This window comes from Artemia franciscana, unplaced genomic scaffold (genome assembly GCF_032884065.1).
Source record: "Artemia franciscana unplaced genomic scaffold, ASM3288406v1 PGA_scaffold_89, whole genome shotgun sequence".
In the NCBI taxonomy this organism is placed as follows: domain Eukaryota; kingdom Metazoa; phylum Arthropoda; class Branchiopoda; order Anostraca; family Artemiidae; genus Artemia; species Artemia franciscana.
The window spans coordinates 402,687-419,101 of NW_027062717.1; the positions used below are offsets into that span (position 1 = coordinate 402,687).

The 16,415-nt window shown below is 32.7% G+C and overlaps 1 long non-coding RNA gene across 1 annotated transcript; it reads right to left on the reverse strand.

Annotated features, from left to right (window-relative positions):
* Positions 1-5,476: 5,476 nt before the first annotated feature.
* On the reverse strand, positions 5,477-15,994 carry LOC136042244 (uncharacterized). The gene is made up of 2 exons (XR_010621209.1): positions 15,909-15,994; positions 5,477-9,058 (listed from the first exon to the last, which is right to left on the reverse strand). It is a non-coding gene; the product is annotated as an uncharacterized LOC136042244 (long non-coding RNA).
* Between the last annotated feature and the right edge of the window lie 421 nt (positions 15,995-16,415).

Genomic DNA, 16,415 nt, shown 5'->3' on the forward strand with positions numbered 1-16,415 from the left:
ATCAATCAGTCTAACCTCTTTCTTTAAATATTGCATTTATTCCTTATTGTCTATAAAAATTTTATTATAATTCCATAACCTTGTAAATGATGATTAAAATTTAAGAAATATTTTCCTACACCTTATATATATATATGTCCTGCACCTAGCACTAAAAAAATTATTTAACCACAACACTTGACATTAACTGTTATTACACACGAATACCTGGTTCCAATTGTTTATTTTTACTTGAAGTTTTAACTGTTATATTTGATTTTTAATTGATCCCAGGTATTTTAACAACAAAATAAAAATACACAACGTAATATAAAAAGATTTCCACTGGCACTTTTATTTTTCTTAAATTTATAATTCACTATTTGGCACTTTCTAAATGTTCATCACTTATTAGTTCTGGATATTAGTTTCACACCAATCACAATTTTCGTGTCCTTGCCCTATTTACTGATTGAACAAATATAATGTCATTTTCTAATTTATCACCATTTAGCAAAAGTAAAGACTTTTTGTTTTTACGCTTCTACAAAATGGGAAGCGCGGGACTCAGAATCACCTATCCCCAGCAGTTTAAGTACAAAAGTACGGCCGGTACTACAGTTCTTCTGTCCTGCTCCCGCTCTCTTCTGCATTTAAGCGTTATCTTAATTGTCTTTGGCGTTATCTTAATTTAATTCCATAGACTGGAGTACTATCTAACACCTTACTTGTTAGTTGATTCCTAAGTTAAAAAATTAGGACTTAGGATCTCCTGTTCTAAAACTTCATTAGGTCTGTGAGGGTTTCCATATTGAATTGGGTTCACTAATGGTGTTTTTGCGTGGGTATGTTGTGGTCGTACCCACTGGCTGGATGTTTCGTCTTCTCTAGTCTACATTATTCAGTCAGAAATGAAAGATGATAGTAAGTAGTTGGTTTTATTTGGGATGTCCCTTGGGTGATAGTTGTCCGGTTGAATCAGATGTGTCTTGGGCATTGTTCGGTGGTTGATAAATCATGATAGGTGTTTTGTAGTCTTTGATCATGACGTTTGTTGGCCAATGTTAGTAGTAGGCCAAATTCTGTTATAAAAATTTCCAAGCAGAATCATGTTGTTAACATATAAAATGGTACTAGTGATACGATAATATAAAGCATTATTGTAATATGAAATTGCATAATAATAGCGCATAATTTTATAACAGTAATATTTTTTTTTTTAAACATTCAAAGGGAAATTGAATGTACGATTTCTTAAAAGAAGTTTTAAATTCTAATAATTTTCAGGTACATTTGAAGTAGCGTGAGGTATATTTGGTCATATAGCAATTAAAAATAGTTTTATTGGTACTACACTATTACTATATTATTATGATTACATGTAAATATAAAATTACGGCACTAAAGAGGGTTATATATATATAAGATTATATAGAGGTCTTAATGTTCTGGATCATATTTTAACCCAAAAAAAATTTTGAACCTCCAATACGTGATTAGTCGAAAAGTAATACATTTTGCATCATAGCCTTTAAATTATCACGCCTTGGAACGTTTTTGTTTTGGAATAGATCAGCAAAATTACAAGAGATGACCTCTTAAATCTCTTGCACATAAAAAGATACGAATGAATTTTTTTCGTGCTTGTTAGAGGTCTATATTTACATAAAAATTTTCTGCCAAGAGTATTTTTGATGAATATGCCAAAAAGTAATACAATATGTTGTATCATAGCCTTTTAGCTGTTATACTCCAACAATACTTCCTACAGTAGGGAAAGGATGTTACGTACGGGGAAAGACCTCTCAATTTCTCCGGATTATTACATCCTCCCTGTTAAAATGGCTTAAATATCATCAGGAGCAGTAGGGTTCAATTGATGCATCTCTTGTGCTTCAATTGCATCATTATTTATCCTTTTTCTCTTCAGCAGTTTCCCATAGTTAATTGTTAGTAGCGCTCTTATTGTTAGTGAAATAAGAAATACCATGAATATAGTGATTATAATATTATACCATGAGTTTGGTGAGAACAATCCGCATTGGCTCTCCACATATTTCAATCTTTGGTCTTCGTCAGTGAATAAGGGTATTTGCATATCTAATGCTTCCTTTATTTTTGTTAATTGCATTGTACCTTTAATCTTTTCTATTTTTGGCCATATGGATGTTTTAGATTCTTCATCATTTATATTCGGAATCGTGAAGGACAAGTTTATTCCTTGAAAGTTTATTATTTTTGGGCTCATGACGTTAGTGCTGGTTGTGATTAGAGGTGTTTGGACGGTTGTTTCTTTAGTTACAAGTCTGCAACCTTGTTTGATTGTAATAGTCCCAACGTCCTGTAATAATATTTCTGTTCGATAGCTGGGGTCAATTTTTTCTGTATTGTTATAGCAGGATAGGGTTCCTACCGTCTTTTTAGGTACTGTAAATAACCATAAGTCGTTCCGTAAATTTTTTGTATTTCCTATTAAGGCTTCACAAGAATCGGGAATATTTTGTTGCTGTGATTCCTTTGGGAATAGATCTAGCATGCATGATCTTATCTTTACGTTATATATAGGTAATGTTAGTTGGCAGACCAAGTTTTTGCTTGCTTGTAGTCCCTTGTCTGATTTTAAGAATTGAAAAATTGATTCTTTCAGGTCAAATGTATTTTTCTCCAGTCTTATAACTTGTTGGAATAATGTTTCAAATGGCTAAGGGTCTAGCTTTATGAATATTTTCCAAGCGTTGTTACTAGTTAGAAGTGAATTTTCGTGTTTGAATATTATCCCATGCTTTACGACATCTTGTGTATGGGCACCTATACACATGGTCATAAAAAATGTTAAGATCATCATTCTTATCTGTAATTAACATTTAATAAATTACTTCTGAAAAAGTATGATAGAAAGAAAAAACGGATTGCGTGACGCTGAGATTTATTAAGTATTAATGGATTTGTTGAGGATAGATTTAAGGGGCTAATACGCTATTGTCATTAAGAAATAGTATTAAAAAAATCCATTTAAAAATATCAATAATTCTAAATTGGAGCTGAGAAAGGAAGTTATTTTTTTTTATAGAGTCAATTAATACTTAAGTAGTTTGTGGTAACAAACTGTGATTAAGAGCGATTTGGCTCAATAGTAACGAAATTTTAATGTCTAATAGCAAATATTTTAGTAGTCTCGAGAGTAATTAATATATATATTATCCGTGTACAGACTTTGGCATGGGTTAGGACAATTGGGCTCTAAGAAAGACTTCTTGATGTATACATGGCCAAACAGTTGGTGTATATACTGCCTTGTTGGTTAAGGGGCGGTAGGCAAAATTTTCAGATGCATAGTTGAGCAAAAAATAATTAAAGAATTTAATAGTATGTGTTTTTTACAGCGAATAATGTTAGGCTAAAAAAAATTAGTTGTTCAATAAACCTTAATTTTTTTTGTTTAAATTGAGGATATGTAGTTTTCAGAATCGTAATGGTCATATTACTATTAAACAAAAGAAATGGAAAAAAAAAACCTTAAATGATAACAAGTTATTAGCGATCTTGGTTGAAATTTCGTTTTGAGGTCTGGTAGAGGATTAACATTTATTTCTGTTAGTTCTTCATTTCCATCTGTTAGCTAATATAAGGAATTAGGGCAAAGCGAGTAAACGTTACCATATCAGTTCATAAAAAAATTATTATATATTTTTTTTTAATTTAATAAAATATGGGGTAGGGCAGTGGTAAATGCTATTAGGGTTATACTACTTGATAATTTAGTATTTTAGTTAAAAGTAGTATTCTTTTTTTTTCTTTTTTTTTAATATCAGATAAAAGTATGAAATAATTATTTGTTTATTATGGCCTAAAGCTTAAGTTACTAATTTGTTATGGAGTAGAAATTTATTAGCCTATTTTGTTACAAAAAATTTTTGATTTATGGTTTAAATTTGAATTTAGTTTAAATCCAATTATAGATGGCTTAATATAGTCTAAAGCTTAAAATGAGGGTTTGTTATTACATAATAAGATTATAAGGCCTAGTAACTATATCTCAAAGATATAGATCACAGCTTTCCTGGTATGCACTTTGGGAGATAATTATAGCTATGCCAAACTGGCACAAATTGGCTGAGGGTGTTATATTGAGGTATAAGGGTTTGAATTCCGACATGTTAGCGTTATTTTGTGCTTGAACTCCTTTCCTCTGAAAATTAAGTAGCCAAAAAATTTTAACCACTAATTTAAAATCGGTCGAATTTTAGCCTAGTTTAAATGAAGTCGTAGGTTCTTAGTTTGTTTGTATACATAAGTTTATATTGTCTCATAATTAAGAAGAGATTGTAGCATAATCATTTAAGAAGAGTTAAATTATTAGAAAAAAATTTCAATTTGTTTTTTTTTTTTTTTGTTTTTTTTTTTTACAACTCCCCCTTTTTTTCGTTTTGCTTTCAAAAAATATTTGTTATAAATCACACTTACCAAACCGAGTTTTAGACAAAGAGTTTTTTTAAACTATTCTGGCTTCTAAAGTTTTGTAGGCGAAGAAAAATTATATATATATTAATAAGCATACATACATGTTTTTCATTATGGCCTATAGTTTAAAATAATAGCATTTTTCTTCATTTAGGTTTTCTAAAGACAATTTTTGGGCTATAATTTTAAGGAGAATTTCGTTTTAGGCACTCAGGAAAGTGGTGTTGAATCAATAATGTTGAGGGAAATATGTATCTGACCATGAATTAAGTTCCCTAGGCCATTTATTTTCAAATGATAAAAATGTACTTTTCGAAAAAACATACAAATTATGCTAAATTATAGCATATAAAAATTTGTACGTCGGTTTAATTTCTAACCACAAGTCATATTTCCTCAAATAAGACCTCTGCTAATGGGGTCTGCCATTACGGGGTAACATCCGCTCCGTTGAATATTATTGAGAAGCACTATTGTATCAATTTGTTTAGGTTAAAAGGAAACCAAATTACCTTATTACTATATGCACAGTTTTTCAGCGCATAGTGTATTTTGGTAAACACAAATTTATTAAAAAAAAACTTTTTTTTTTTGGAGCGCATTTGATTTTAGTCTTATGCGGCACATAGCGCAGCGCGTAGCGGCACATTCTTATCTTAGTTAAGTTTTACTAACTAACATAGCGCAATATGGCGTAATTTTATACGGTTTATTAAATGTTTCTTATTAAGTTTTTCCTTATATAAAACCTTCAGTTTAGTTAGGAAATAGATAAGTGTGTTATTTTCAACTTGATTGAATAAAGAAAAAAAAAAAGCATTTTTTCATTAGGTAGAAATACATTCCTATCGCAATTATCTAGTCGGTTGAAGATGTCTAGTCGGTTGAAGATAAATACGGCATCTTTGATAAATCTTTATTTTTAAAGTGCTTCCTATTTAGATAAGATCTGAACATTACTCAAGTTTGTTCTTTTTTTGTTAATTACGTGGATGCCATGCTATAGGCAAATCAGGAAGCTACTTTGTCTTCCGGGTTCTTTTTTTTTGTCGTTGTTGGCAATGACTTATATAAGAAAACTGGAATTTAAGCCTTGATTGTTTGTATAAATATTTTGAATGCTCGCGTTTAAATATCAGATGCAAGTTTGACAATTTTTTGTCAAATATGGATGCTACTTTGTCTTCCGTTTTTTTTTTTTTTTTTTTTTTTTTTTTTTTGTCGCTGTTGGCAATGACTTATATAAGAAAACTGGAATTTAAGCCTTGATTGTTCGTATAAATATTTTGAATGCTCACGTTTAAATATCAGATGCAAGTTTGACATCCTTAGAGATGACTAATTTAATCCTTGATTATTCATATATATACTCTGGATGTTTGCATTTAATTATCAGATGCATGCTTGACTTAGATATGACTTAGCGTAAGTTTTAATCCTTACTCTAATTTATTTTTTTATTTTTTTTTAATTAAGCCTTTATTATCGAGCCATTTTTTTAAAGTAGAATTTAGTTCTTTAAGGTAGGTTGAATTATCTTGTTGGGGGGGGGAGGGTTGTCGAAGGTTTTATTTATTTACGTCATGACATTCCACCTTTTTCTAAAAGTGGCTATTTTGCTCATATTTATAGGTCTTTTTGGATTCTGAATTAATTAGGAATATTCTATTTTACTGTTTATCGCGAGAATCGTTAAATTTATTTATTTATTATATATATATTTTTTTTTAAGAGTATGCGGGAACTATGGTTAATTTATTTGCTTAAGATTATGCACGTGAAATATAATCGAAGTTAACAAGGATTAACTCTGATTATTTTTACAATTTTTGCTTACATTGCTTTATGCTTTTGCCAAGTTTGCTTAGGTATTGGGCCAATGATATGCTATAAAACAGAGGAAACAAGCAGAGGTATAGTTACTGCATTTCATATATATTTTTTTTTTATATTAATGAATTTTTTTTTCATATTATAGAATTCTTATTATTATTAATTTTTTTTGAGAAAGTTAGAGTACTACAGCCAATTTTTAGTTTTCAAACATATTGGTTTTCGAATTATTTCAGATTTAAATGACTTAGATAGACAGGTTTTGTTTGCGAATACCAGCGATAAGTTGTATGGGGTTAAAAGTGGTTAAAAATAAGAATCTCTGTACCGACACCCTTTGTGTAACGATTATATAGCAAATGCGTGATTTAAATGCATATTTTTTTTTAATTAGGGTTTTTCAATATCTACGTTGGACTTTTCGAATTGGTTCAAAAGTTTGGTCTCCCTTAAACTTTACACAGTTTTTATCATATAAATTTTGTTCTTAAAATGCTCCGAGCCCTTGAAAGGCAATTTGAATTTCGTTTCTTATAAATTCTTGTCGATATTTACACACGGTCCTTACAAATGCATTTTTTGTAAGTTCAACTTCGTTGTTATTTTTCAGCTGAATCATTTTCAAAGTAACATGGAAGAAAGTTTGTTTAATTATTGTTTTTGACAGACTTGCGTCCTTTTTGATTATATTGTTCCGTAAAATTGAGACCTTGCTCTTTATCTGGGGACTTCTGATTTGAACCGCAAAAAAATAATCGGGCCTAGGTTTAAGATAAGTTGTTTTTTGTTCTTTTTGTTAATATTTTTATTTTACTCCTATAATAAGTTTTAGTCAATTTTCGGTCTTCACTCTGATGAGATTTTTTCTCGCATTTCTTACTATTCTAGTACCTTCAAGACTATTAGCTATTGAAGATCAATGCATTAATCTAATGTTTATTATCACGGGGCTACGCCTTTCTTTCCGTCAAGATGACGAACAGCCATTCAGGTGGGTCAATTCTTTTAAAACATTGGGGAGGGGGTTAGTGAAAATACTGAAGAAGGTATTTTTCAAAGGGAGTGTATGGAAGCAAATCTTTCCTCTTTTACTCCCCAATTGACGCGCTTTTAGGCATATCCAAAACTTTAACTGGACGGTCAATGCAGTAAGATTTAATCTGGGACCATTGATATAGCCTAAACAGATAAGGTTCATTATAAGTTTTCAAACTATAGATTATTTAAGTATTTCTTATAAATGAGTATTAATTATTATGTTTAAACATCATAATTATTTTATTCGTTAGGCTGTATAATTTTTCAGCCTGGAACAAAAGTTGTCTTAAAAGCCAGCTTTTTTGGTAACTTACGTTTTCAAAAAAGTACTATATAATTTGAAGTATTAATATGCTCACATCACACAGAACGAATGGCTTCTTTTTTTTGACAAGTTTTCTTATCCACTTTCTAAAAGGACAACAAAGTTAAGAGTTATATAGAATTACTTATTGTCAGATATAAGTAATTTTTTTCATGACGCTTTGTTGTTATTTAGAGTTCGTTAGAGGGTTTTATTATTGTATTTTTAGGTGTTTTTTTCTCTTGCGGGGACAATTAAAGAGTATTTTGACTCGCTAAAGAATCTTTTAATCTATTGTAGGTGTGGGAAAAGGAAAATGGGCAATTTTGTTATATTCCTGAAGCGTTGATTCTTGGTCGCCTTTTCTGGTATTGTTTTAGGTGTACATTAAATACTTCTTCAAACTTCTGGGGAGTTGGAGATTATCAAGAGTACGGTGAATATTCATTTTTCGAAATAATGGTTAAGAATTAGGAACGGTTCTGCCAACCCATCTAGCGTTTGCGGCTCTAGCCGCAAACGTTAGTTTATCGGATAAGTTCCCAATAAGAAAATGGCAATTATTTCGCAATGAGAAAATGGCAAAAATTAATAATAAATTATGGATGACAAACTGGAACACGTGTGTTCCTCGACCACGGCTTGCAGTAATAAGCAGAGAATTACAACGTACAAGAATTTATTCAAATTTGTATTAAAAAAATGTGCGAGTATTGTATATTCTGGATAGAGTTGGTTGGTATACCATGGGTTGAAGCAATGAAGAAATAGTAATTGGGAAATCGCACTGATACGGCCTATGAACTCAGACGAAGTTCGTAAGCAGTATCCGTACCAACTACCGACTATTGGCTCACGGTGAATTTGGATTATAATTTAATTTCATTTGTTCACTTTATCACTGGTTGTAACAATGAAGAAGTAGCTTCGAGGAGTCCTCTCAATTAATTTGTGGAAAGGCGAGCTGAAGCACACCTAGCCTTTTTATCACAACTTGTTAGGGCGTCCGTTATCGTTATCCCAGGTTGCGTGTATAGTAAATTGCTTGTAATCTCGATTGCAATTTAGTTTTTAAACCTAAATCTTCTGACTGGTACGCGTAAGCTATGGCAATATTAATCGTTTTGTTCCAGTCAAGTTATACTTGTGGTAAGATGTGTTAACCAAGCTACGGGTTATATTATTAGAGAAATTAAAGTTCAAGAATCAGGAAGTGTCTCACCTACTTATCTGGCGAAACGTTTAGTCGACGGGGTAGTTCTAATTTTAACCTTTAAGATAATTCTTAACTTTAAGGAATTATTTTTTTAAGAAAAATGTTAATGAAGCAGTTACACTCTTATGATTACTCTTAGCAAAAAAATGTGATTTGGAACTTACTTAGAATAATGAGCACTTTTTGATAAGATAGGCCAATTTTTCACTTGGAGTCTTTCAGACTTCCTGAAAAGTACTTTCCTTTAATGACTTGTATTACGGGATGGTTTCTTAGCGTAACCAATTAACAATTAGCAAAAAAAATGACTATTTTATTTTTTTTTTTTTTATTCAGGACTGGTAGATTTTTATTTTTCTTTTATTAATAATCTAATTTATCTGGTTTTTTGACAACTCGGCCTGACCTTGCTGTTACCTTCTCTTCGGTAGACTGGGTTTTTTTCTTTGGCTTCGCTAGCGATATCAAGTCAAACTTTTTATATTGTTTTTTAAGAAATTTTTGACCTTTAATTTGTGCCTTTTTAGCCTGGGCAGTTGCACTCTGTGGTCTTGTTCCTTCCACATCTTTGGGCTCATTTGTGCCTGGTTCACTCTCAGTATCTGTGGAACTAGTTGTAGATTTAGTATCTGGTTCTCTTGAAGTAGAAGTTTGAGATCTAGGTGTAGATCCAGCCTGACCTTCGTAAATTTCTTCTCCTCGTGAAGTGGAGGGTTTATTGATTGACTCGTCCTGTTGATCTCTGGGCTCGGGAGAATTGAACAATTCTTGGGAGCTTTGGGAGGATTCAAATGTCTTCTTGTGGTGCCTCCACTGCTTGAAAGCCATGTCTTCCGGGGGGTGAGGAATTGTTTGCATTAAGGTTTCCTTCCAAGATACCCAGTCCTTTGGTTTTGCCCTTGAGACGGTTATATCGTGATACTGTTGCTCATAAGTAGATGGATTAGTATAAAATGTACTCTGTCTAGTCTTAATTGGGTAGTTAATGATATCCATTGCTTCTCTTAATGTGTGTTTTTGGGGTTCTTTGTCCCTTTGTGACTCTATGTCCCCAGGAGTCTGTATAGCCTTATTTAATTCATCGTGTAGCGATAAAGGTCTGTTTATTGGTGAAATAGGTTTCACCAAATTGTCGGGGAAACGTTTTGGGGGGTAAGGGGTTGACATTTTATCTGGAAAAAATTGTGACTTTGGAGAAATTGTATAGTCCAATTCTTCTGACTCCTCACTGGAAGATGAGTCGCTTTTTTTCCGTCTCCGCGCGACGGGGGTACTTTTTTGGGGGGGGGGGGGTAACCATATTTGTCATGGTTAGAAATTCATTAAATTTTTCTTCATCACTACTGTTTTCAAAATATCCTTGTTTAAAATTAAAAGGTTTAAGCTCACTTAGTCTAGAGCGAGGTGGTTCATTTTCGTCCTCCGAGGTATTTGATGTTGAAGGTTGAGGGGTCCATGTTTCTGTGAATTTTGCCCTTTTTATACGACTAACATGGGTTTTATAGGTTTTTCTGTTTTTGGTTTTAATAGTTTAAATGTAACATTATTATCATACCTCTTAATTATTCTTAACGGTCCTAGGTATCGGTCCGAAAGTTTCTTGCCGTCCGATTTGTTTTCATTTTTTTAAGTAAACGCAATCTCCTACTTGGAAATCGAGTTTACCTTTGACATTAGGAATATTTTTTGCTTCTTGCTTTCTTTTTGATCTTTCTATTTCTTGTTTTACAAGTTTATAAGTTTTCCTCATTCTATTGATAAATTCCTGTTTATAATCTTGAGAATCATTATAAAATTATCGTGACTCTATAATTTCATTATAAGGGATTCTAAAGTCTCGTCCGAATAATATGTAGAATGGGTTATCACGAATGACATGGGAATAAGCTGTATTAATTACATTTGTTAAATAAGGTAAGGTTTCGTGCCAATCCCTGCGATTTTCTTTTGTATAAATACTTAAAATATTAGAGAATAGTTTGTGTCTGTTCTCGATTTTCCCATTGGCCTGTGGATGATAGGGGGTCGATACCAATTTACTTATTTGAAGGAAAGACATTAAATCCTTGGTTACTTTCGATACAAAATTAGGGCCATTGTCGCTCAATACTGTATTAGGAATACCGAAATTAAGAAATATTTTGGCAAGAGCTTTCGAAGTCGCATAAGCGCTTTGATTTTTTAATGGTTTAGCAAATGTGAAACCGGAAAAATTATCGATTACTGACAGTACACAGGTATGTCCTTGATTAAACGTGGGTAATCCTCCACTTGTACCATATAAATCAAAAGAAACTATGTCAAATGGAAACCGGGCCGTAGGCGTTCTTCCTATCGTTGGATTCGGGTAGACTTGAGGATTTTTTCTTAAATCACAGGTTTCACAATTATTAACACAATTCTTTAACTTTGTTAAGGCTGAAGTAACGAAAAAGTATTGTTTTAATCTATGGAATGTCTTATCTATTCCCAAATGACCTCCTACTTCAGAATGAAAAAATTTAAAAGCGGGTTTTTCCAAAATTTGGGGTAAAACTGGTATAATGGAAGTTTGATTTCTTTTCTCGCTATCTGTCATTATCCTACATAGTATTTTTTCGTCGAAATCATAATAATAGTTATCAATTTCTTTTTTAAAACATTTCATTTCATCAGGTAACTCTTTATCATATAAGAAATATTCTATTAGAGCGGCACAAGTATCATCTTTCTTTTGATACATTTTTATAGAATTCAAGGAAAGTGGGCTGTTTTTCTGTTCCTTCTCAACCGAATTATTGTCAACCGATTTTATTTTTAAACCCTTCTTTCTTGGAACATAATTTGCTTTTATTGTGTTTACTTCTTCATTTTCATTTTCTACTGGGGTATTATCTGGAAATCTACTTAGATAATCACATGGGGCATTTTGTTTTCCCTTAAGATGTTCAAATTCATAATCTAAGTCTTGGATTTTCAAAATCCATCTCGCGAGTATTCCCGTTGGCTTTTTGAAAGTTTGCAAATATTGCAGGCTTTTGTGGTCCGAACGCAGTTTAAATTTTCTGCCTACCAAATAATGTCTGAACTTGTCCAAATGGTGGATAATCGATAATAATTCAAGCTGTGTAGCAGAATAATTACTTTCTCCAGAAGTCACGGTGCGAGAAGCGTACACTATTACTCTTTCTTCCCCATTTATTATTTGGGAGAGGATCGCCCCAATTCCCTTGTTTGAGGCATCCGTTGTAACAACGAATTGTCCTGTTTGGAAGTCGGGTAGCGATAAAATAGGTTCTGAGGTTAGAGCCTTTTTTAAATGATTTAATGCATTCTGAGCTGTATTAGACCACACAATTTTTTGTGGGTTGCCTCTCGTGAGGTCCGTTAAAGGTTTTGCAACTTGTGCGTAATGTCTTGTAAATTTTCGGAAATAGCTCATTAATCCTAGGATTCCTCGTAATTGTTTAATTGTTTGGGGGGGCTTTATATTTTTAACGGATTTTATTTTTTCAGGGTCTGGGGAAATTTGTCCTTGCGTTACAACTACTCCTAAAAATTTTAGTTTTGTTTGAAAAAGATTTACTTTTTCTGGTCTACATTTTAAATTGCCTTCTCTAAATTTCCCAAACACTTTTGCTAGGGTCACTAAATGGTCCTCCGCGTCTTTGTCCATAGCTATGACGTCATCAACAAAATGAATTATGTTATTTAGGCCTCTTAGTAAATGAAGGAGGGGTCTACACAATGCACTCGAACTAGTTTTTAGTCCAAATGGTACTCTTAAGTATTCATAAGAACCACATTCTGAAGTTGAAAAAGCTGTTTTAAAAATATCGGCCTCTTTTATTTTTACTTGATGATAACCTTGTGTCAAATCTAGGGAAGTAAATATTTTATTTTTATTTGATATTGAATCTAGAATTTCGTCTATTCTAGGTAGGGGAAATTTGTCACTCACTACCTGTTTATTTAAAGCTCTATAATCTACCACTAATCTAAGGTCATTATTCTTTTTCGGGACTAAAATAACGGGGGCAGAGTATGGGCTTATGCTTGGCCTTATGATTCGATTTTTTTCGAGTTCATGTATTTTGTTTATTAGCCATTCCTTATGTTTATAAGGAATTCTGTATGGTTGTTTTGCAACTGGCGGCCCCGTGGTTTGTATTGCGTGTTCATAAAATGGGATAAGTCCTATGTCATCTTCAGATGTCGAAAAGACATCTCTATATTCCCATAATAAGTCGCATAATTTTTGTTTTAATGACACATCGGTTATGTAACTTAGTTCGAATTTCTCAAGGAATTGAGATCGCGTCAGTAAATATTCTTTGTCAACGTGAACATTAATATTATTCACGAAGTTTTTTTCCAAATTTTTCCAATTATTAATATCGGATTCCGAGTACTACTTGTATCTCTACTAAACATGTACCTTTACTTAGGGTAATTAGGTCGTTTTCGTGGGTGTTCGTTACCCAATGTAACCTTCTCCCTTTTCGTAATTTATAATTTGTTCTTCACAAACTACATATTTCGGGAGATCTTCCAACGGCGATGCTACCCAAATTTCATTTTTATCATTAACTGGTTCTAACATTTGTGATATTTGGACCCTCTGCATTGATTTAGGGGGAATTTTTGTTTTACGCACTACAAATCCATAATATTTTTCGTTATTTTCTTCTTTTATTGAATTTAGAAGATTCTCCGCTGGTTTTTTTCCTGGAGTTTCTATTTTTTCAAGTTTTTTCCATAAATAACAAATTTCTTGAATTTGTTTGTTTCTATACTCTTTCATGTTACCTATATTTTCCCTTACTTTGTTTGCTTGTATGTTATTTATCATTGATATGGTGTCCGTTGGGTAGATAAACTTTGAATTTGCTACATCTAATAATATTTTATTTGATTTTAAAAAATTTGCGCCTATTATCGCTTCGTATGGAAAATTCTTACAAACTATAAATCGAGTATAGAAATTTCTGTTATCCTTGCGCAAGGCTAGATACACAGGGCCTTTCACATCCAGGTCGTGTCCGGCTACACTTGACAAATTGGGACAGATATTGCTCATTCGTCGTTTAATATAGTTTGGTAATTTATTAAATACGGATCTATTTATCACATTTACGGTTGCTCCTGAATCTATAAGGGCTGAGAAATAAATATTCCCTGCGTTAAAATTTTCAAATACTGGTAACATATTATTATTATTTGCACTTAAAAATGGTATTATTACTGAAGGGGACCTGTAAATTATCTTGCCACCAAATTTTGGTCCTACGAATTTTGGGGGCTTATATCGTTTCCCTGGGATTCCCAGATGTTAGATGTAGAACTTTCATTTGTTCTATTTTGGGTTCCTTGGTTATTACTTGAGATGGAGCTATTATATGGCTGCCGTCGGCTGATGTAACTTCCTCTTGTATATCTGTTCCAACTATTATTGGTTTGATTTGTCCTTCCACGATACCCTCCTTGATATTGATACGTATTGCGTTGGAAATTTTGATTTTGGGTGGGATAATTATTTCTTGTTACAAAGGTATTCCCTCGATTGCCTCTAGGGGCGTACCCACTATAGTTTGTCCCCCTGGACAAACGGTTACCCGTTCCCCTAATATTTGGGCGATAATTATTGTTTGCGAAACAATTTCTTGCGATATGTCCTAACCGGTTACAGGTATAGCACCTTAATGGTTCATTGTTAGTTTGTGCCCTTAATTGATTATTGGGGGCAAAACGTACTTGTCTTGGAGGTGTGGTGGTTCGAATTTGCTTTCGAACAGGTTTGGGCAATGATTCTCGGGAGAAAAATCGCGGAGAGGAATCTCTTGACTTTATCGGGGCTTTGTTTTCTATAGCATTTATTGACATTTTTTGATGCTGCAGGACAATCGAATCAATTTCTACGGCTCTTTCTATTTCCTGAACTGCTAGTTCTAGGTTATCAATATTTTTAGCTATCAAAAGGCGGTATAACTTTGGGTTGAGTCCCTGTTTAAATGCATTTAGTATGATTTTTTCATATAATTCCCCTTCTCCTGGACCGTGTCGCGCTTCTGTTGCGATTCTAACCTTATGCAAGTACTCACGAACGTTTTGGGTCTGTTCGAAAGTAACTAGGCCATGTTTCAGTTTATTCAATGAACTTGTGTCAATGAATCTTTTCTGGAAGGCCTGTTGCAATAATTCTATTGAGTTAATTGTTGAGGTTGCTTCTGTACCTATCGAGTTTTCGATTTGTTTTAGGAATGTTAGCGCCTGTCCTTTCAATCTTAAAAGTAACATATTTTTTAATACTTTTAGGTCAATTTTTGTCATTTCCACAAATTGTCCTAAATGGATGTTGAATTGATCAACGTCCGTATCTCCTTCATATTCTGGTAATGATTTTGCAATTTCTACCGAAGTTGCAATAATTTGTTGCGCTTTTAATATTTCATCTTGTTCCTGGTCCATATTTATTGTAGTCTTTTTTTTTTAAGTATGCGGTTTAAAATAATTTCAAAATTTTTTAATTTTATTACTGTTTTATTTTAATTTCTTAAAGATTTTGATTTTTTTTGAATGGGGTATACCTATATATAAAAAAAAATGCAAAAATAGAAATAAAATCGCACTGCACCTAAAAATTCAAAAAGCGAGGTAAAATTGCACTGCACTTAAAAATCAAAAAATAAAATGTAAATAATCATACTTGTCTATGTTAGTAGGCATTAATTGCGTAGGTACTTTCAGTTCCTTTTGCTGCTTTCTTTTTCCGACCGCGCCATATGTTACGGGGTGGTTTAGTAAAATAATAAGTTTGGGTGTGATTTTATCTTAAGGGGGGTTTGCGTTGAGTTGCTTGGGACTTTTCTAAGTCTTAATAGCTTAATGTGGATACGGGAGCTAAATTATTAATAAATAAAAAGGCTTTGTATAGAATCCCCAGTAACCTGGGAGACAGAACCATCTCAGTGTTGTTCGAGGTCTCCTGAAACAAATATAGATTCCCTTGGGACCGTACCTGAAGGCTAGAGGAACTGTACCTGATGCCCTAATACATAGACAGAAGATGATTAAATACAATAAGGTTTATTTACTTACAATATACAACTATTGACAAAATAGCTTCAATGACTTATTGCATGAAAAGGTGAACATGAGCAATTGATCTAATGCATTCGAATCTCTCCTTAAAAACTGACTATTCGCCCTTGCGTTGGGCTCATATATCCAACTTGCGATTTCTCTAAAAAAACACTTGCCGGACAGGCTTGGTGACCTGTGGAAGTTGACCTCTACTACTATTGGTAATATTTAATCATGTAACTTGTCTTGCATCCAAAAGTTGTTTTTATGGCAAGTATTTCCCTTTTGGTTTTGAGTTGAAAAACCCAGGGGTCAGAATAACTGGTTACTTAACTTGTTAAGTAACATTTAACTTATCTAAATGCACGTAGTCCAACTGCGTTGGACTATGCAGACTGTTAAATTTAGCAACTGTAAATTCTAAATGATTTTATTCAAACCTTTTTCTAATTGAAATTTACTAAAGGGGTATGACTGAGAAATTTAGTCCTGAATTTAAGAGTTCCTAGAAGAGTATGGATG